Consider the following 22,896-nt stretch of genomic DNA (forward strand, 5'->3'; position numbering starts at 1 on the left):
CATACTTGGCACATGATCCATCAGCAAAGCACAATGACCTTTACCATACTGCACTGTAAGCCCGAACAGTACTACTAGCGTATAAAGACTGAGGTCACTACAGTTGAAATCTATTGCTGAGTTAATCCACCTTTAAACTATTAATGTCTATGAACAAATATGTATTTTTATATTTGTGTGGCTCAGCATGTCTGAGTGAACATCGCTGGTTCACTCACTATTTTTAAGTGTACTGTCGATCACGTGATATCACGTCATGACGTGCGGCCCTAACTGACGTTACCTGAAAAATCTATCCAAGATGGCTACCCTCGCAAGCGACGCAGTATCGAGCATGAAACAACTTGTAAGTAAACCAAAACACTTCAAAACTACTTTGCTTGTTGTAACATTGTAAGAATGTGATATTTGACTGTTAGACGAGACTATTTTTAATATATAAGTTGCAAGCGCGTAGCTTCACGGTGCCTCGCGCATTTTTTATGCGCCAAAAGCGCGATTACCGTCAGTCTGCCTGCTAGTGACAGATAATATCCTGTGTACTGTTAATGTCGTGGCAAGGCAATAATGTTAACGTTAGTCAATAACTCTTTTCAGCAAGCGATAGTCCTTCTGTTTTTGAGTGTGTTAAGTACTATGAACTTATTGGGGTTTATAGTGTGATGAGCAGCTTCTCACTCTGTGTTTCAGATAAGGGAGGATGTAAGCCCTCTGAATCAACTGTATATGGAATTGAACTGTGACATTTGGTGAGGATTTAAGGTCTATTTTGCCCCCACAAAAGTCAGGCGTACAATTTAGTCCTTATTTCACCTCATTTCATCTATTTCTGAGAAATCCATGAAATGAACGCGGCCCCTTAACTCAAAATCTGTGTCAGTTTCACGGAATTGCAAAGAATTCCGTGATGGGCCCACGGAAGAATTCCGTGAAATGAACACGGCCCCTTAAGTTAAGGAAAAGTTGTGGGTGGGCTTACATTTCCATGACACGCGGGACAACAACGGGACAGTTGGGTTTAGGAAAAGAAGAACGGGACGATTACGGTTGGGTTTAGGAAACGTGACACGCGGGACACAATCCCCGGTCTCCTGGGTGAAAGTCCTGTGTTGTTTGACCCATCCACCACCCCATCCGACCTCCATACGCGGATTTTCGGGCTTTCATACTACTCGCTACCGTAGTCGCTCCTAATTTTACGTCATCTTCTCATTGACTTTACATTGTCAATTTTTTCTGTGGTGGCCACACGGAATTTTCACACATTCCATGCCACCACCACGTAATGCTGTGTTAACAGTTCGTGATCATTTCACGGAATTCTGTGAGACCAGGCTGATTTCTGGGAGTACTTACTCTGCTGTAAATAGGGTGCCACTTCTGTGCCAATAGAATGACAAAGATTGAAAATCTATATGAAGAGTTTATATAATTTGACTTTGGGAAAAAGCTGCTTTTTGAAGCAGATGTGTATTCATCTAAAATATAAAAGCAGCTATCCACCTGGTAATAATGTGTTACAAAATGACTTCATGTCATATTGTATTTGGTGTCAAAGTGGGCATTGATATTCACTATGAATAACAGATGCACATTAACAAACAGGCAGGATTTGAGGATTCAGGATTTTCCACTTCTCTTCAATTCCTCTTACTGTGGTTGTTAGTTGAGGTAATTAAGAGTTGTCTCTGTTTCCATGGTGCATCTGAAATAGAAGCCGCCTTTGTACAAATTGATCTGTAGGATGTTCCCTCATACTGTGTCTGGTGTTCCCCTAATTGACAATGCATGTGTTTCCATTTCTGCTCTTTTACATTTCAAATGATGGATGAAAAAGAAGGCTGCCTTTTGCCGATGCAAAAAGCACCTTCTGTGCATGGCGGCCACAAGTGTCGTAACCTAGCAACCAGGGAGTCGCTGTGTAAGAGAGCACAGAGAGAGAAGAGGGGCTTCCTCTAGAAAAAAAACCAACCTCTCACACTCATTCTAGTTTATTCATGCCTTTGTTTGACCAGCTATTTTAGGACCTTTGAGTATTTCTCTCTCACCCGAGATTTCATTTATTTTTAGTGTCAGCTCTCGTTTCCTGCCTTTTCTTTCTGCCTGCTCCTGCTTCATTTGTGAACACTGCTGAACCTTTTTCTACGTCTGCTGTGCTGCCTGCATCTGTTCCACAGAACTGCATGGGAGGATGGATTTGTGGGGAAAAGGGTAAAGGGAGGAAGGTTGTGTGTGTGTGTGTGTGTGTGTGTGTGTGTGTGTGTGTGTGTGTGTGTGTGTGTGTGTGTGTGTGTGTGTGTGTGTGTGTGAGGGCTTAGGAAGAAGGGAGGAGAGACTGGAGGAAAGAGGATGAGGGAGGAGAAGAGACAGAGGGAGTGTTTTCCATCTGCTTTTTGGCTGAATGTATTCTTTTTGTTTGAGGCTGTCATGCTGGGCAACATGTTTGTTTGTTTCACCATCTGGACTATTACCTATTACAGAACATTGTCTTTGTCCTTGTTTTACTACATTTGTGCTAGCTGTAACTCATTTTAGACTTAACAACACTCTCGTACAGTATGTGTAGTGCTCTGTAGTTCATGACAACGCTGCAGAAACAGACTGGTCTTCAGTGTCAATATGTATTAATGTTACCTTGCTGCTACTATTTTGATGAAAAGCGAAGTCAATTACTTTTTAAAAGGTAAAGCTGTTTTTTTTATCGTCATCAATAACATTGGCCTTCAAAAGACCAAAACCAACAATGCATTAGTCCGTCTCTCAATACTTTCCAACTTGTCTGTGGCACTCACAGCCCATTCGTTCCTGCCTAAGACATACATTTAAATTAAAAGAGTACTCAAAATTGTGCTCCTATAACATTGTCTGACTCACAATTGAAACTTTATCACTCAAAATCGATGCAGCAGAACCAAAGATATTGTCTTTTTTATTCTACATATTCTTCTTCCTTGTCAAAACCTGGGGCCTACATTACCCACAATGAAGATCAACGGAAGTTATTTGAGCCGCACATTCGGGTGTGTTATGATAGTAGCCGCTAATGTAGCCTCGGGCCGCTAGCCTCAATCAGAAATAACGAGCAGAATACAGAGGTCTGGTAAACTCGGTTCTTTCTAACTCCACACCTTCAGATTTCTTTTATTTTCAAACTCAAGTCTTCAGCCCAAACCAACGCTGACACAAGTTCGACTCAACTTTTTTTATAGATGCAGTAGTACTCCCAAGACCTGTAAACAGACCTACATGTGTGATGTTGGTGCACTCACCCTTAAAAACACAATATATATATATTTACTTACTCATATAAGTTTCAATAAAAGCTGGGCACTGTAGTTTATAGCAAACATTAGTGAAACAGGAGTAAATAGTGTGTATGTTGGGGCCTATTTTAAGCAGTGGATTTGATGTGCTAGCAATTATTCATGGCAGCAGGACGGTGTTTGATCGACTCAAAATAAACTACAGTGCCCATGCTTGTCATAATGAAGAAACATGTCAGCCAGTTCAACAGTGTGGCTCACTGATGTGATTCATTTTTGGACAACAATAGAAGACTGAGGCACAGAGACATAAGCTATATCAAACTTTGGAAACATGTTGTCAATGAAAACAATACATACATACAAACATACATTATTAAAATTCATCCAAATCAAACAATTAAACAGTAGTGTTGATCAAGTGACGATCATGTGATTCTTCAATTACGTACACAAAACGTTAAAATCTAAATTGGAGATACAAGGTTTTCATAGGACACCAATGATATACCTTATTGTGTTTTATTGATTAATTGTCACGTGTCCCCCTCTGTATAAAGCATCAGCATATACATGGATGATCCTTGATCCTGAATATGAATTGATGTCTTCCTAATCGCCCTCTTCTTCGGCCTGCCTCGCATTCTCTCCACCCCTGAATTTGCATAGTCAAAGCTGTGATCATTTACATGATGGCATAGGTACAATTAATTTCAGTCTGAAGTCGCTCCTCCCTCCCCCTGGATGAAGCACTGCAGCTCCGGCCTGTGTGTCTGTGGGGAATGATAGGGAAAAAAATTAATGAGGAAATCATACAAGGGTGCTCGGAAGCTGATGTGTAGCTCTCTAGTGGCAATGTGATTTTACTGTCATTGGCTGGAGAAAGGTCAAAGCGAAGGCGCATTGAAATGGGGGAATAAATAGGCAAGCATACTGCAGTGCTTAGGGAGAGTCGGCCTGCCAATGAAGTCCCAATCTATTCCCCTCACGCGTTCTGTTCACTCCCATTACAGACCTCATCAGCATCAAATCCCCACTAGCAGCAGCAGCACGCCCTCCCCCACAAACAGTATGCTGCCTCTTTCTCACGGACGCACAAACAAACACACACACCTTATTTGCAGCCCTTGCAAAAAGGAGGCTATTTGTTTAAATCTTCTGGGCAGTCTCTGAGTGTATACACTGCATATGCATCTTTGTGTGCATGTATTGTCCCTAACTCTAACCTACAAATAACAGCAGCCATTCAGATTGTCACCTCAGTTTTCATGGTGGTCGTTATCTACCAGCTGTAAGCAACAATCTGAGCCTTCATCCTCAAAACTACCTTCCTTTTAACTTGACATAAACCTTTATTATGGACATTTATAGCGTACATTATAATAAGTGCTTTCAAACTGATGTCATTTAAAGGATACAGGCTTCAAAAGTAAAAAAAAAAAGAATTATATCAGTAGTAAATAATTATAGTAAGAATAGAAAAACAGGATGCTTTCATGCAATAAGTGTCATTGTTATGGTTATTTTCCTTATGATGATGACCGGCTGGAGGTCATAGTTTTTATTAACCACATCACTGCCCTCTCTGCGCCCTTCTTGCATCCTCTCTACTTCCTCCCTCCCTCTGTCCTTCCCCTCCTTCCCACACCTCCCTGTCCCACCGCCCGAGGCAGTGGACCGATACCTTAGCTACATCCAGACAGACACACCACCACCTCCACCTCCACCTCCACCTCACGGTCCTACACCCCTCTCTGTCCACCTCAGCTCAGCTCAGCTAACATGACAGGCCGGGCAGATGATGATAAATGCAGAGGAGGAAAAGCAATTACTGGATCAGTTAGGTGTAGTAGGGAGCGCTCAGGGCACTCATTACCAACAGACTGTAAAGTTCGGGATGCGCACACACATACACACTTGCTCACACACACACACACACACACACACACACACACACACACACACACACACACACACACACACACACACATATGCATCTCCACCGCATTTGATGCATCAACAACAAGCGTTACTCTTAGAGTTACATCTGACAAAGTGATGATATTATTGTCCTTATTTTGTTTTACACCTCGGTTCATCCAAGTGAATTGAAAAGTGCATCATTATCCATTTATTGCTGCAACACGCAAACATGCAGAACACGTACTAATGATAAGAAAAATAAGATCAAAAGTGGCAAGCAGGTGACAAGAACACTGTTACAGATGCACAACATGAATAGGTTACTATCAGTGCGGCAACAATGTGTTGATGTGAGCTATACAGTTGTGTGACATGCCATCTTGCACACCTGTCAAAGCCGAGGAGGCCAAATGTATAGAATATAAGCCAAGGAGGATAAGGCTGTCTTGGTGATTGACAGTAGCACTGAGGTTGTCATAGGGACAGCTGCAGTCCTCGCTGTCCCCTGAGGAGGATGGAGAAACACTGATAATAAGGGAGAGACACATAAACGCCGAGAGGGAAAGAGAGAGATTGACGAAAAGGAAGGGATGATTTGTATTTACCCTGCAAATACACACAAACACACACACACACACACACACACACACACACACACACACAAGCGCACACTCTTTCTTGCAGGCTAAAACAGAGGCAGTCTGCGTGTCTATGTGTGTGGTGGGCGGCAAGATCGCAGGTCAAGCCCACGCAGCCCCTATTCAGTCGTACAGTGTGCAGCACACACCGGCTGCACAGAGGCCAGAATGGCAGATGGAACAAAGAGGAGCTCATGCATGCCGAATAAAAACAGAAACACACACATACATTTACACTTGCACACACACACAAACACACACACACATACCAAGGCTCCACCCCGGTGCCTGCTTTTCCTCTGCATTGCTGCCCCCTTTCAGTAAAAGACATGATGGTTATTGCTTCATCAACAAACTGTTGAACGTGTCTACCTTAGCCTGATTGTAGTCAATAAAAAACACAATATGATAATGCACATGCACAGGTTTAATGAAAAAGGTATTAATTCCACTGCAGTTCTTTCAAAAAATTCATATAATGTGTTAATGGAGCAGGATAAAGAAAAAGAAAGAATACAACTATGATAAGTAGACATGTTCTTTTTCTGCCCTGAAAAACTTTCATTATTCTCTGAATGTCCAGCCACAATTACATAAGAGTCCGTTGTTCTTAATTGTGGGTTTCCTTCACCACGACACACAGTAAACATGTGATTACAGAAAGAGCTTGATTCTGTTGGACGTCTAATCACTGGTTGCATTGCGGTTCACCGTGATATCACTTTCTGTAACCTTAACTGTCAGAGGAGGTGTCTGTTTGACTTTGATAATGGGCATGTTTGGCTGTTTGACTTGCAGGGGCATTTTGTCAGATGTCTGACCACATTTGGACTGGACAGGATGTTCTAAACAAGTTCACGCCCAAGCGCCGCTGGGAGAGGATGATGTAGTGGCACTGTAGGTGGCGGAGATACACAAAGTCTCGAAATGTGTTTGCGTGCATTTATGTATGTGTTTGTGTGTGCGTATCTGCGTCAGCGCCACAGTGAATGTTTGTGTATATGGGCGAGTGGGGGTGGCAGGGCTATAATCTGCTCCAAACTGCTAGCGGGCAGAGGCGAGGTGGGCGAGACAGTGATACAGAAAGAGAGCAAGGGAAGGAGAGTACGAGGGGGGGGGCGACAAGCGAGGAAGAAATGAGTTGGCAAGGGAGAAGAAATACAGAAAGAAAGGAAAAACAAGGAGAGAGGGAGAAGTAGAGGTGAGTTGAGAGCAGTGTGGATTCGTGCGGTTTACGAATGCTCTACAGCTACTACACCACGCTGTCCTCTCTCTTCTCCCACCCATTGTCATGCCGGGCCCCGTGGGCGCCGGCAAAGCGGCTAATTCCTCTGACATTTACGCTGCTTTCTCAGTTCTCCAGTGACGCAAAGCCCCGCCGCAGCCAATGTCAGCACCCACAATGGCCTCAGGTGGATGAGAGATGGTGGATGGTGCAGACGATGGACTACTCAACGCTAACTGGGCCCTAGCCAGTGTGGTGGCCACTTAGAAACTCTCTCCAAGCCAAGGTCCTGCATATTGTGTTAAATTACAGTATGTATTGAATAAAATAGGATTAGTGTGGGTGGTTGAATTAGAGAAGAGAACAGTGTGGAGGAAAAGAGTAAGGAAACTAAAGGAGAGGAAGAGCAGAGGCAGGGGGGGAAAAGTGGACAATTGATTGCGAGAGGAATTTACAAATGTTTCACTTTTTCATGCCAAAGTATGCACTTTAAAAAAAATCATGAATTTATTTGGCTTGTTGATCACCTTACCTGACATCACTACACATAAAATAAGTATTTCACTATTATAAATGCATTAAGGCATTCTACACAAACTGTGGTGGTGATTTCCCAAATATTAGTGCTTGCTTTTATTCGCACATCTTGCTTTTGTTCCTGTAGCTCAAACTTACTGCAAGGTTGTCCGAATATAAACACATTCCTTACTATATGAACACAATGCCAAATATCAAATCAAAGGATTTTACCTCATGTTGTGAGTATTGTGATAACACCTTGGCAAATGATAATTGACAGGGAAGGAACGTAAATAAAGTCGTGGGGAAATGTAACGCTTTGATAAACTCAATTGTCATAATAATAAAAAATGAATAAAACATGTTATGGGCTTGGTAGTTTAATTTGAAAACAAAACATTTAACACGGATACAGTGAAGGAGAAAAAAACTAAAGAAAATACCAAGTAGACACAAGATCTATCTACGGCTCTTTTTTTTCTCCAAATAGAGTGAATATAATGTTATTGGATCAAAAACCTCATTGGAAATTAAAGGTAGTTTTTTTTTATCAAAGTTGAAGTTTACGGTTGGAGTAGCTGATACCAGCCCAGAAAAGATGTCTAACAATAATTTGAATTGCATATGACGACTTATCAAACAACCAGTTCTTCAGGATCTTCTGGAGAAATTTGTTGACATAAGCGCTTAAAAAGTGAAACCCACACATAGTCTTTTACGTGGCTTTACTAGTAGTGCCACAATAGTAATGGCCTCGATGTGTGTGTTCTCAAAGTTGACATAGTGTGTGTGTGATCGCTTTGTCGACGGCCTACATAACTTCAATAATCCTCACTAATGTATCATAAAAAGAGGCAATTTAAACATTTTCCAAAGACCATTTTTTAAGAGAATATTATCAGTGGAACATCATTGCAACTGTGACAGCAGCATACACTTTCGGTATTTTCAGTGCGTGAGCTGCTCCTGTAGGAAATGTGTCGCACACAAGGTTGGTCGCACACTAAGACGTTTGCTTGTTACATGGCGTAAGGCATTCCACTCGCAGACAGTGTGCCTTAACAGGATCTAAACACTGGTTGTCAATACTATTCTCACACTAATTCTCGCTAACAGATTACATCTGTAGTTCTTTAGAGATGACGGCATCACTTTTAGATGTCCAGTGCAAATATTTAAACATGATTTTAACTTCAGCAGTTTTCTCTTAACATTATTACTTCATACCTGAGTTTTTTTAGAGACAGCCTCCAGGGTATAAACCGTAGCTTTTAAGTCAACACATACAGTAAACTATGTCACAGTTTGTCATTCTCCCAAACATGGGAGTAACTAAATGGCAGGTATATGTTTAAACTGTCTAATTGGTTGTGTGATTCCAGTTACAAAGTGCTCTCATATAACGTGCAGAGTATATAATATCTTATCCTCACCTTCATTTGCTTTTTTTAACCTCTGTGTTTACATCTGAGTCTCTTCTTATGCTCTGCAGGATGCACTGATAATTGAATATAATTGTCAGGACACTCACAGAGCCTGAAGGAACAAAAAAGCACACAGACACTTACTTACTACCTTACATAACTCTCTAACATGTACTTTAACTTAGACAAAGTGGAATGCACAATCAGGAGCAAACTGACACCAGACAAGGCAGGCCATCTGTTCAACGATGAGGCGGCCCCTGAGAAAACTTTATTTTGACAATAGACAGGAGGTGATTTTATGTCACAGCAGACACTCGTGTCATTCCTAAATTGCTTTTGCAAATGCCTGTAAAGAGAATGCAAATATCTTTTTTGTGGATTTTAATGCTCCGAGCTTAAACATGCAAATGATAGATAGAATCCATTCTCTTGCAGAGGGTTGCTTTGATGACTATTCCAGTCACTCTCTATACACTAATTCTTCCTCTCTCTTCCCTCTCTCTCTCTTTAAAAAAAAAAAAAAATGTCTCCAATACTCAGTACCAGCACTACAATGTTTGTAAGAGACTGCATGCTGGTCCCTCCATCTTCTTTTCATCCTTCTCTATCTCTGTTCATTCTGGCCAGCCTTGAACTCACAGAGCAGGAAGATTAGTGCTACTGCTGTCCTGGTTGCTGATCCCTCAGAATGAAAAGCTCGTTCTCTTTTATTTTCCTTCTCTTTTGATGTCATATCTTTGTTTCTGCAAAGGCGTGGGTTCAAATAGAGTTCACGGTTGGAATGGAAAAGATCTATGCTATCTTGGGTGGGATGAGTGGCACTGACCACTCGGAGATGAAATGGTGAGAGGAGTGTAAGATTGATTGATTTGACCATCCCATAGTCATCTGGGAGTGACGACGGGTGCTTTTTAGAGAACCTGAAAAGAAGAATAGATTCATTCAAGTTTGTCACAACACTTCTTCTAAAATCATTCAGGTTATATTTGTCATTTGTTTTGTATTGATATCATATTAAAGTGCATTTTTGTGACTAATGCTTTCTGTCAGCCTGCCTTCTCTATCCCCCACCCCCCATTTATACTGCACAAACACATACATACGCACATAAATATGGATACAGATGTGGCCGCAGCATCAAAGAAGTGAAAATTGAAGACAAAGTCATTATGATTGAGCTGCAATCTGTGACCCCTTCCCTGCAGCCTCCAGTGCTCACCCGGATAGATCTAAATGGTATTGACAGTTGAATACATTTTCTGCATGAAATCATGTCAGCTCAAGCATGCTGTCCCCCCACCTCTACGACCCACTGAAGTGCTAAATAATTACATTAGTTTCCAGAGGCTAATTTCACTGATAGCAGTAATTCTTCTCCCATACCACCATAGCTGTTTTCATGTATCTAATATTGGTATTGGTAAATGACAATGAACCAGAGGTTATTTAGCTATAGGGTGATAATCAAAACGTTGGACTGTGGTGTAGCTACGCGTGATGTATGCCATCAGCAGAAATTACGATAGATAGCTTGGTATCTCGCTGTAAGAACTGTCATAGCAACCATATTGATGAGTAATTAGCACACTCACAAAAAACACCACCATAAGCCTGGAAACAGAGGTAAAAGAAAAATAATGGTAATAAACGTTTATTTATTAGTGTACCTTTTACATAGTCACAAAGAGAAAAATTGTTAAGAATAAGATGCAATAACAGTAAAATGAATAAGCAAAAAAAACAAAGAAGCAAGATTTAGATAATAAAGACAAGGGTTCATTTATAAACATTGATCAGGTCAAATGTGCTTATGATGACATCAAATAGAGCAGACATGGGAAACGCGGTTCAAAATGGTAGTTACCCAGGTCAAAATACATAAGAAACTCTACAAATACATACAAATGTCATAAAAACAGCATAAACCTATAAAGCAAGTAGGAATTAACAATTTAAATAAACATTAGAAGTGATAAAAGTAAATTCAATAATGTATATTTTTTAGGGCTGTCAATCGATTAAAAAATGTAATCTAATTAATTACATACTCTGTGATTAATTAATCGAAATGAATCACATACATAATTAACGGTGCCTGAACTGATACTTTTTAAGAAAGTAAAAAAAATAAAAAAAAATAAAAGGGTATTAAACAACAGTTGGTGACATTAAAGAACGGCTTGTTTATTGCTAAGGCCATATGGTCAAAATGAAATGCTTTAATAATAATGTATAACAATAACAATAACTTATTTCACTAGTAAATTGCTGTTGAACGACAAAAACAACCACCAGATGGGAAAAGGACATTTACAATAACTTCAAATGCACCATGAGGCTGTAGTTTACCAGTTTCATTGAACGCACCGTCTGTGTTGTTTCTCCAATGGCCTGGTGTTGAATCCTTTCATAAAAAGTAGTCGGTCAGTGTATATTTTGGTCATTCGATTTTCATTTCATAAACAGGTATTAAAAAACAAAAAACAAATGGTTATTTGATTTTCGTTTTAAAATACAAAATTTGAAATTGAAATACAAGGTGTTTTTTTCAAGAAATTTAAAATAGGTTTTTATTTTCATTTTTTATTTTTTCCTTTCTTCCTCGGACTCTCTGTCTCTACCAACTGGCTAACCAGCTGAGGACTTGACTTTCAGTTCACAGCTGTAACGTTCTGTTACATTAACGTTACCGTTAGAGCGGCAAAGTCTGGTCCCAGCAAACTTTCTGTTGCTGCCGTTAAGCTTGCTGATCTGGCAGAAAGTCACCGGCGGTTCGGAATCAGATCATGGGGATCAGACCTCTGGTGCTGGGTCTAATGTTATAATGTCCGCTGCTGCCGCTGCAACTAGCTAGCAGGTGTAACCTAACCTGTGACCTGGGTCCCCGGTTCGCTCTATGTTCGCTCCCCGGTGCTGACTGACTCTGCAGAGCTAGCGTTACCCGCTCTAGCTAAGCTGGGAATCAGACCAATCTGCTGCGCTCGTGTTTTATTCATATTTTCTTTTCTTTGCAGATAGTCATATGCTTTGATGCCACTGATGTCAGGCAGGCTTGCTAGTTGCTTTTAGTCTGAGTCTGTGAGATAACCAAACTTCCTTTGAACATAACGTGCAAATAAATAGACGGAAATAAATAAGTCCCCTGAAATAAATACATAGTAAAACATATAGGCTATTGAACTATAATGACTAATGCATATATATGTATGCCTCATTTATATATTTCATGATGTATTTCATAGCCATATTTATGTATATTTATGTAAAGAGGTGCAAAGAACGGATGATCAGTCGCGCAGGAAGTTAGACTATAGTTTCCCTCAACTGCAGCCTGGTTTAAAGCAAAACTGGTAGGCTACACCGGTGCTACTCATGGATGTATTAAGAGAACGTGCTACTGCCTTGAAAATTCAACATCCGGTCTCAGAATATGAAAAAATGGCATTTTTTCATTTCTGTTTTCAAGTGACTTAATTTTTTGTTATATGAAATAGAAAATGAAAATCAAAGCATGTTTTAAATTTTCACATTCCCTTTTGACAATGAAAAGGAAAAAACGTCTTGTATTTCAATTTCAAATTTTGTATTTTAAAACGAAAATCAAATAACCATTCGTTTTTTTGTTTTTTAATACCTGTTAATGAAATGAAAGTGAATGACCAAAACATACACTGACCATACACTGACCCACAGTCAAACTTTACACTGTTTAGCATTAGCTGTCAGCATTTTAACCGTTTTTAATCCAGCTACTAGCTAGCGGTAGGCTAACGTTGCTGTCGAGTATAGTGTTAACTAGCATCACGTGCAGCGGTGTTTGTGTTTCCTGTAACGTCTGTTTCAGAGCATTAGAGAGAAGTGCAGACATATCAGTGGCACCAGATTTCGGTAGTCAGGGTTGGCAGGAAGAAGATTTTTACAAGTAAATGTTCCAATTAATGATCCAGGCAGAACATTCTTGTCTCCCTCCTTCATTTTACAGTCCAATGGTGGCTAGAACGGCTCCGGGTCAAACGTCAATATGGAATAGATTAATACGCGTTATTTTGACAGCCCTAATATTTTTGTATGTGACTCTCACAGACTTCTAATAGATTCATTCATCATAATCTGTCTGCAAAACAGTGTGATTTACGAGACTTATACAGCTTGTATGCCTGTTTAATGGCATATTTAGAGCCTTTAATAGTCAGTGTTTACTTTTCAAGACCTGTTACCTATAGAGCTACAATAACTTGGTGAGATATTTTCTGCCTGTTTAATGCATTTACAGAAATAACACAGTATCAACATGCTGTATAATAGCGTGTCGTTAACGCTGACGAACGCTTTGACCTTTGCATGTTTGCAGGCTACAGAACAATGAGACTGTTTGGCTGCAGTTTCTTAAGATGGGTTTACGCGTTTTGGTGGAAGATTGTCTGCAAGTGACGTTATGTAACTGTCTGACTGGTTTTTCCACTGCTGGATTTTCTGCCCCCTGGTTTTTGGATCAACGAACGTCTGACTCCTGCATGTGACTACAAGACTACATTCTCTTTAGTGTATGTGTGTGTGTGTGTGTGTGTGTGTGTGTGTGTGTGTGTATGGAGGGTTGATCTAACTGCATAATAAAAAAGTGGTTACATCATCGAAGAAAAAGACTTCTCTCAAAAAGAATTCTCTCTTTGCTTGCAGCCTCTCAGTCAAAACAAGACACTATTGGACGACTCTGCATTTGTGTAAGACTCAATGTGTTTCCCATTAAAAAAAAGTGGCCGCAATGTGTTTTCACTGTTAGGTCATTGTCACATATAGTTTCTGGATCATTGTCATATTTTCCTGGGAAAAGTTGTGTTGTGTGAAACAGGAAGTACAAGGATTGGAGAACAGACAAAGGTCGATGGCTGCAGGGTTAAGGCAACACGGGTTAAGTAGCACTAAAGCCTTCTCTCACTGAAAACCCTTAAATCCTGATGAGGACAAACAAACAATTCCCTGACACACACACACACACACACACACACACACACACACACACACACACACACACACACACACACAAACAAAGAGTTTGCTGATGGGAGAGCCAGGGGTCACCCTGAAGGATAAATGCTGATAATGATAAAAACAGCCCTTCCTCAACACAACTCGAGATAAAAACACACACACACACACACACACACACACACACACACACACACACACACACACGTACGCCACACATACAAACAAAGTTTTCATCTGCACAGCACACAAGTTGTATTTTTAGGAACCAAAATCATTTTCTGAGAGTCAAATGTGTTCCCAGTTTATAGCTTAGACACGTTAGCTCCCACTAGCTGCTCATCATCATTCCATCTCGGCGTCCCCTGACCCCTAAGCTCAAAGTAGCTTTTACCCACATTTGCCTGTCTCCCTCATCTCATCGCTGCTCCCTTGGCAGCTGTGTCAACACCCACAGGCCTCTAGCCTTAAACAAACCATACACACAGCCATTGTACACCATGCCACTCCCCTCGCTACAGGAAGGCTGCACCGACAACTCTATACATGCTGGCAGTCAGTCCCTGAACAACATTGATTTTGTTCCAATCAATCCAGAGAGATTGCAATGCATGGTAAATGACAGCCTGTGCGCCATAGCATACACTTCAGCATTAATTGTTGCTGGGCAGACTCGGCAGGCCAAATGGTGGGTTGGTCCCTTGAGTCTTACGACAGCGGGAAACATCAGTGTGCTGTCTGTTTGCTGGAGCGTTGTGGGAGGCCCATCTGTCACCCATATCTCATCTCCGAGTGGACAAACTTGATCCCCGTTCAACAAAAATCCTTCACCATTATTTCAAACAATCCAGTCAGCAGTATTCACTATGAAACAGCCAAGATATCCAAACCCTTACTAATTATAGGTGATAATGGTAAACAGCAGGCAGATTATTTCTCTCATTTTCCTTTTAAAGTTTAATTTTAAAGATATAAGATATCGAGAACATCGATACCACACTCATATTTGTCCAATAAAGCTACAAACCCACAAGCTAAGACGGTACAGCCAGGAGTCGGTTAGTTTAGCTAGCTAAGTTTAGCGTAAAAATTGGAAATAGAGGGAAGCAGCTAGCCTGGCTCTGTCCAAAGTTTTAATAAAAAAATTCACCTACTACAAGCTCACTGATTAACATTCACTGCACTAGAGGCGCTGGTAGGTGGATGTTTTTTAAAACTTTGGACAGAGCCAGGCTAACAGGCTAACCCTAGTCTTTGTGCCACGCTGAGCTAACCGTAAATGTCAAACTGTTTCTTTAATCATTATTTTGGCCGTTTTTCAGGAAGCACCATTTCCTTCTCCACCCATGAGCTTTTTTGATTGCTAACATAAATTGATATTTCAGGCTCTTGCTGGAGGAGCGTATGTACGGTCAAGGAACTGCTGTGGATGTTATTCTAGCTGTCAGGCTTTGTTTACCTTTCATTTGAACATTTCCCTGTCTCTCATTCCTAAGTTTGTATGTTTTCTCTTCACCCCGCCTGTTGTTTTGTGTCATAACAAAGTGAGTTACATTCCCTCCTCCAAAAGTTTTCTCATCCTCTCTCCTTATGGTTGATATTTTTTTTTATGTTTCCACTCCATCATTTGTCTCCCCTCGGACGGATCAGAGATGGGACAAGGTCTGCAATTCTACTCTGTGTGATGTGGGTTTAGGTGAATGTGTGTGTGTGTGTGTGTGTGTGTGTGTGTGTGTGTGTGTGTGCGTGCGTGCGTGCGTGTGTGCGTGCGTGTGTGTGTGTGTGAGTGCATAGTTATGGCACAGGGCATGTTTCAGAAAGTATGTCAGGATGGGTGTGAGCTAGCTGTGTGACGTCAGTGACATATCTTTGCTGATGCAGGTCTGCGAGATTGCGTCTCGTATTTGCTGGATCACGCTACATTCGATCTGCCTTCATCCTTATGGTAACAGATTTAAATGGGGGGAGGGGAGGGGGGAGTCTTGTGCTGACAGCCAACCTGCTGCCTCCCGGCTGTAGGAAAATACGAATGTACCAGTGAGCAGGAACACTGCCAGCACTCTCTTTCTCTCTGTGTCAGTCCATGTTGGATTGCTGGGAAAGACTTTTAGAGTTTATGAGTTTTGCTGTCGGACCTGCCGCGGGCTTGGCTTAGGGCCCTGACAGGGATCAGAGTGGCATAGCAGCACTCACAACGGATCACACACACACACACACACACACACACACACACACACACACACACACACACACACACACACACACACACACACACACACACACACACAATGTGGCTGATAATAAAAGTGAATCATGTTCCCCCCTAGCCCTCCTGGGAGGAATTCTCTGTGATTGAGGTGACGATGTGTATTGCCATTGGCTATACAGGGGCATTCTGGACACTGGTCACAACATTCACACACACATAACCACATTTAGACCAAGTACAGACAACCTGCTGACAACCTGAACACCTTGGGCCAGTTAGACCGTGGATCACACCACACACGAGCGGCTGCCTGGCAAGGCAAAGGGCATTGGGAGCAGATTTGACGTGCTGTTGGAATCCAGTACGTAATCACATACGACAGAGTAGCTGTGTGGTCAGGGATAGTAAAGATAAACATTTGCTCTTCAGGTTATTTCCTGAGCCTTGTGCTAAATTTGGACTTGGTGACAGCCAAGCGGTGTCTCACCCAACCTGACCAACCTGTGGCTCAGAGCCATTTCCCATTGGCTCTGACCTTTTCTCCTGCTCTGCCTTTATCTCTCTCTCTAACAGATATGATCATCTACAGTGTACAGACTTTATGCTGACACATACCCAGAGAAAGCCGAGGACAAAGACAAAGAGAATGAGACTTTATTAATCGCTGACCAATGAGTGCACATGAATGAATAAAAGTAGAAACAGCAACAGAAAGGAGACACAGAGAGAGAGAGAGAGAGCAGACCTGAACAATGCTCTTTTGAGGTGATGGATGTGTTGTAAAAGCAGCAGAGCAGAAAGTGAAGAGAGGTACTGTCCCCATTGGTAAAGAGCGCTCACTGCCCTTTGTGTTTGGTGTAGAAGAAGAGGAGTAACTGCTGACTACATCAACCACAGGCCTTTAACTCACGGCGCAAGGACTTTCTGCATGACCTTCACATTAAATTGATGTCTAGAGTTCAGTAAAAGAAAAAAGAAAAGAAAAAGGTGGACTTTTTACCTTTCAGAGTACAAAAGCCTGAAACTGGGGCTTTCAAAGAACAATTTAGTACCCTTACTTGTTGTGTTTTTTTACCTCTTCCATTTGCACTTCCAACAGGCCAATTGTGTACCTCAAGTATGGCACCTTTAAACAATTTTGTATTGTTCACTTTTCTCCAAATTTGGAAGACAGACCAACTACAAGGAGTTACAAGTGCTGCAACAAGGACATGATCCTGCTCCACATTTAAATATATCAGGCTGTCTGGTCTTTCTATGGAGGTTTAACATACTGCTGGCTTTGACAAGGCTGCCTCTTCTCAGCACTCACTGTGTGCATTCACTAAACAGTGGCCTGGGACTGATTACCTTCCCCCCCATCCCCCCCTCCTCTCTGGCTGTCTCTGTATATGTCTGCTGATGTTGTTTAGAGCTGTACAGACCACTGCAAATTGTCCTCAGTGTGGAATGGAAACGGCGGCAATCAGGGGGAGTGCTGCAGCGCATTCTTACATGTCACTTTTTTAGCAAAAAACACAAGCAGAGCTCTTATTCTCTGTCTCCGCATGGAGTTTGCAGTGTGGGCAGAGGGTGATGAATACAATGGAGAGAAAATAGAGGAGAGGAGCGAGGGGGAGTGGGGATGGAGGAGAGTGCGTGGGTGAGCAGATAGGACTGGAGATGAGGGGGAGGGCGGCAGGTTAAGTTGGTGCCTACACAGGGCTCTATCCCACAGGCTCTCTCCTGTCTCCCACGCCTGGCCCCTCTAACCTGGCCTAGCTTCTGTTTAATGTCTGGCTCTGTCACACCTCAGCCCACTCCCTAGAGATTTGCGTGTCTGTGGAGTAAAGTACATTTGAAACTAGTTCTCCAAAGGAGAAAAACACACTGGAGAAGCCTTCAGTGTGGAATTTTGTGGGCCTTTCATCTCTCAAGCAGCTTCTGCTCGACTCCATCTTTGGCTCAGGTTTTTTATTTTGTTGCTCTTCAAGCTCTTTTGTTTTTACTTCTGCAGGACTTGGATTTGCTAATATTATGTTGGCTCAGCTCATTCAATCATTCATCTACCTCCCGTGTCTTCCATCACAATAATCACATTCATTTAATTGGCATTAACTTACAGTGTTGGGAAGGTTCACCTTGTTTTGTTACAAAATATATTATGCAGTATGGGCTTATTCACTGTCACTGTATTTCTTTTATTCACTGTCACTGTAGAAGGTTTTTAGTAGAAATGGCTTTGCTTAGTATGTGATAGTGAAAAGGAGCAGATAAAGAGCTTTTCAACTTCCTTCACATTGTATTCACTGCCAGCCATCTCTACTGGCGTCTGAAACTTCAAACAGTTCTTGTTGTCTCCAAATGGTATCTTTGTAGCCACCATGGCTCCGATTGTACAGGCTATTGAGGGGGTTCAACTGACTGAAATAGCAAATTGGGTTATAAAGTTAGATTTGGCAGAAAGGGCTCTGTTATATATTACCGATTATGTTTAAAAGCAGAATCAATATCCAGTCTGGAGTAAAGTTACACAGCACATTCACTTTAGTTGTATTATGGCTACACCGCTTATCTATTTTGGGATAGGAAAAAAAAAAAAATGCTCTAGCTTATTTGTACTTCTTTAAACCAATCACAGCCGTCCTGGGCGCCGCTAAATCCTGAATGCAGCGACGATGTTTCTATATCTCGGTATCTCTTATCATGCATGTAAACACGCACACTGTCTCGCTCTGAAATACTTCCTCGTGGCCAATGCTTGCCAACACAACGCTTGTCTTGGCGGTTTCTTGGCGGTTTCCCTCCTCGTTGCTCATCATTTCCTTGTATTGGCCAGGAGACAGGTACTACTTTACCAACTGCTGGTCTAATCACTGAGATAGTCAAATCCGCATGAGGGCTGGATGAGCAGATTAATAGTATTGACAAATCCTAATTAGCGCCATGCTGAATCAAATGATTAATGTGAACAGTTGTTAAGAAGACAGTGTGTGTCTAAATAGACCCAACGGCTAGATAATACAGTAATGGCCTATGACTCACACTAGCACTGTTTTAATGAGAAATAGACAGAAAAAGACTGAGAGAGAGAAAGAAAGAGAAAATGACAGGAAAACAGAGAAAGTAAGAAAATGGGGGGGAAAGGGGAAAAGAGAGTGTGTGTTTTGTATCGCTGCTGTTGTCTGCCTGCCTTCTTGCCTGGCTCCCCGCAATGTTTTTACACCTCGAGTTTTAAGCAGCGATGGGATTAGTTTGTAGGATTGTTGGCTTGGCATTGTGTGCTGAGAGGATAGGCAGTGAAATCCCTTTTTCAGCCACCACTACTTATCCTTGTCCCTGTGTTGTCTCTTTCAAACAGAAGCGCCTCGCTTTACATGCATGTAATCTAGGTGACAAGAAAGAATGAAAGGGGAATTGAATGCGTATGAAGGGAGTGAAAATGGGACGGCTGACAGGGAGGAAGAATGCAGCGAGGTGAGAAAAATAGAGTTGGCAGGAAAGAGGGTGGGAGTATGGCTGACTTTGTGGAACCCAGGTAGCCCCCTTTTCCTATGCATTTAAAAGTGGGGTACAGGCCCGGCCGGTACACGTACTCAGTGCATTTATGTCTGACATCAGCATGTGAATAATTCATCCTCAACTTCATGCCTGAATTATTGATGTCTCAAAGAATACAGAAACAGGCACCAGAAAACAGCAGAGGGAGTGTGCATGATGCAAGATGGAGAAAAGAATAATGATTTCATCATTATTTACAGTTTCATTCCCAATTGAGTTATTCGCAAAATGAAAAATGTGACATTTAATCAGATAAGGAATGATTGCTGCCATGGAAATAAAACATGCAGTTTAATATATTGTGTTATTAACCGGCTCTAATTTACAAAACATTGTAGACAATAAAAACACAAATACTGTATGTGGCTCACTCTGGAGACGCTTGTGTGTGTGAGAAAGCAGATGATATGGCTGCACTGGTACAACAGACACAAGCTGTTTTTCCTTGCAATATTATTGTAGTAGTATAGCCTCCATTTTTTTAGCCATGTTAGCAGCATAGCTCTAGGGATGGCAATGTCAGTTGGCCCACCACTTTGGTTCAGACTGAAATATGCCAAAAAGTATTTGATGGATTGCCATGGCATTTTGTACAGACATTCATGGTCCTCAGATGATGAATCCTAATTACATTTCTTTAGCGCCATCATAAGGTTGACCTTTGTAAAATGTTTTGACAACCAGTGAATGGGTTGGTTGATTTGGTACAGACATTTATGTTTCCCTTATGATGAATTGTAATAACATTGGGAATGCCTTAACCTATAATCTACGTAATTTGACTTTTGAATTTAGCTGCAAAACTACTGACATTCCCATCAGCCACAGCTGTACATTGTAGGTGCAAATTAGCAAGTGCTAGCATGCTAACACACTAAACTAAGATGGTGAACAAGATAAACATTATACCTTATATATTCAACCAGTTAGCATTGTCACTGTGAGCATTTTAGCATGCTGACATCAGCATTTTAGCTCAAAGCACATCTGTGCAGCTATGGACGTCAGTGAAACTGCGACTTTGGACTTCAGTGCTGCCATATAAACTTTTTAAAGAGAAAGCAAAATGTTTTTTGAAAAGGTTACTAATTACCTTTTGTTTTTAGAGATATTCCTGTAACTGTCTCACCACCATAGCCATATATTCTTTCTAAATTATTTTCAAGATCCTCTGTTTGTGAAATGCATTGTGGGACAATAGTGTACATCAGTAGGACACTCAACAAATCAATATCCTTTAGTAGCCTATACATGTTCTTTTTTTTGAATAAACTTAATTGTGTTGCTCTTTAAGCATTAACGCACACTTGAAAAACCTGCTTAGAATTAATGTGCAGTATAGAACTGTGTCACAACAACAGAAAATAAAGACTGTCTCTAGCTGGATGGATGGTTAGTTAACTAGTGGATTGATGAAAATCAATCACTGAGATCAACTAAAAGCCAGACATTCTTACAACAAAATTGAACAAAGAGCCTTCCCATCACTCTCTCTCTCTTTCCATCTATTGTTAACTTTGTTATCCCCCTTCTGCAGCACCCAGAATGATACTTGCGTGTGCTTACGTACGTCTTTCTGCGGGTGTAGCTGTGCATGTGTGTGTCTGTGTGTATGTGGTGGCTGTGCTGCCTGCTCAGGGAGGCACGGGGCCCAGACACTTGGAATCATTTAGTGAGAATTTCGAGTGTGGGAGGAGAGGAATGTGTGCCCAGATAAAAGAAAGAAAAGTGAAAGAAAAATATAGCAAAGAGAGGGGGTGGAGAGTGTGAGAGATAGACACAGATATAGACAGGGAGAGGGCAGGCAGGGAGGGAGAGTGTGGCAGGTGAGGAAGAGGTGGTGGGAAGATAAGGGGGAGGATGTGCCACCTGAGAGAGAAACATTTGGAGTGGAGGAAGACAAGCTCAAGTTGAAGACAGGGGTGAAAAGGAGGGCATGGAGAGGAAAGCAAAACGGTGAAAAGGGAGGCAGAGCGCAAAAGACAGAGATCTGGAGCAAATGACAGACAGTGGGAGCAGCAGGGAAAGAATAGAAGAAAAAGGCTTGGAAATAAAGTACAAGCTGCCCACTCCTTACCTACTGTTCTCCATTAAGCTGATTTTTTCAAATGGTTCTTGCAGGTCTCGCTTAGGGGGAACATCTATTCCTATCACAATGCTGCCTACACACACCGCGCAGTGACAGGCAGAGCAAGAGAGAGGGAAAAGAGGGGGGCTACAAGTATAAATGAACGATGATTTAAAAAAAATAGTGGAAAAGGAAAGAAGTATGTGCGACTGAAGGCACAAGACAAAAGTAAAACATGTTATAAAGCTTTTATTATTTATTATATAAAAGAAAATATCTGCTGGAAGCTTGTTTTCTTACTGCAGAACTGTCTTCAGTGACTGAGTGGTAAAAATAAAGAAGGCATAAACACTTTTCCCCCCTTTGGTTTCTCTCCAAAACAGTGGTACACAACTTTTTTTTATCCACTGTGTTCTTTTTGAATACCCATGCATATAAACTGTTGTAACCTCTTTTCTGTATATCTGTCTTTATTTTTTCGCTGTTCACAAATACACCCTCCTACTACATTCTCTGCTCCGGCTTCCGTTCTCTCTTCCCATCCCTGGTCTGTGCCAATGCTAACAGCCTTGTGTGAGCATCCCTAACTGTTGCGTGTGTGAGATGTATTTGTAGGTGTGTGTTTGGGTGTGTGTATACGTGTGTGGCTGCACGACAGCCAGAGAATTCCCATGGAAAACAAATGACTTCCCAGCTTTTTCAAGGGGGTTTGGACTGGAGAACGAATGCCAAAATGTAGTTCTAAATCACCACCTACTTTCTATTATAATGTCTTTTACAAAGATAAGAGAATACGCCCGGTTGTGGAAGTATTTCTTTAAGCTCTGCAATGATGTAGGTTCAAAAGGCAAAGGATTTGATGAAAAGTGTCTATCCATGCAAATCTGCCATTGGCCTTCTGACCTAGCTGATGAGCTACGTGGTTTAATTGGAAGGAGTATACACTGAAAACACCACAAAATCAGCAACCATTGTTCTACATTGACAAGGACCAATCCCTTGCTAGCCCCCTGCCTGCAGGTCAAGATGATTGCCATCCAAAATCAATCCAAGGGACTAACGTGTGCATCTGCACGGCCATTCCTCTATCCTTAAGGG

The 22,896-nt window shown here is 41.5% G+C and overlaps 1 long non-coding RNA gene across 1 annotated transcript in view; it reads right to left on the reverse strand.

Moving 5' to 3' along the window:
- Positions 1-3,096: 3,096 nt before the first annotated feature.
- LOC144523607 (uncharacterized) overlaps positions 3,097-22,896 on the reverse strand; it is a 28,168-nt gene continuing 8,368 nt past the window's right edge. The window contains exon 3 of the long non-coding RNA XR_013502524.1: positions 3,097-4,036. This is a non-coding gene — a long non-coding RNA (uncharacterized LOC144523607). The remainder of the gene's footprint in view (positions 4,037-22,896) is intronic.

The sequence above is a fragment of the Sander vitreus genome, chromosome 9, assembly GCF_031162955.1.
Source record: "Sander vitreus isolate 19-12246 chromosome 9, sanVit1, whole genome shotgun sequence".
NCBI classification, from domain to species: Eukaryota; Metazoa; Chordata; class Actinopteri; order Perciformes; family Percidae; genus Sander; species Sander vitreus.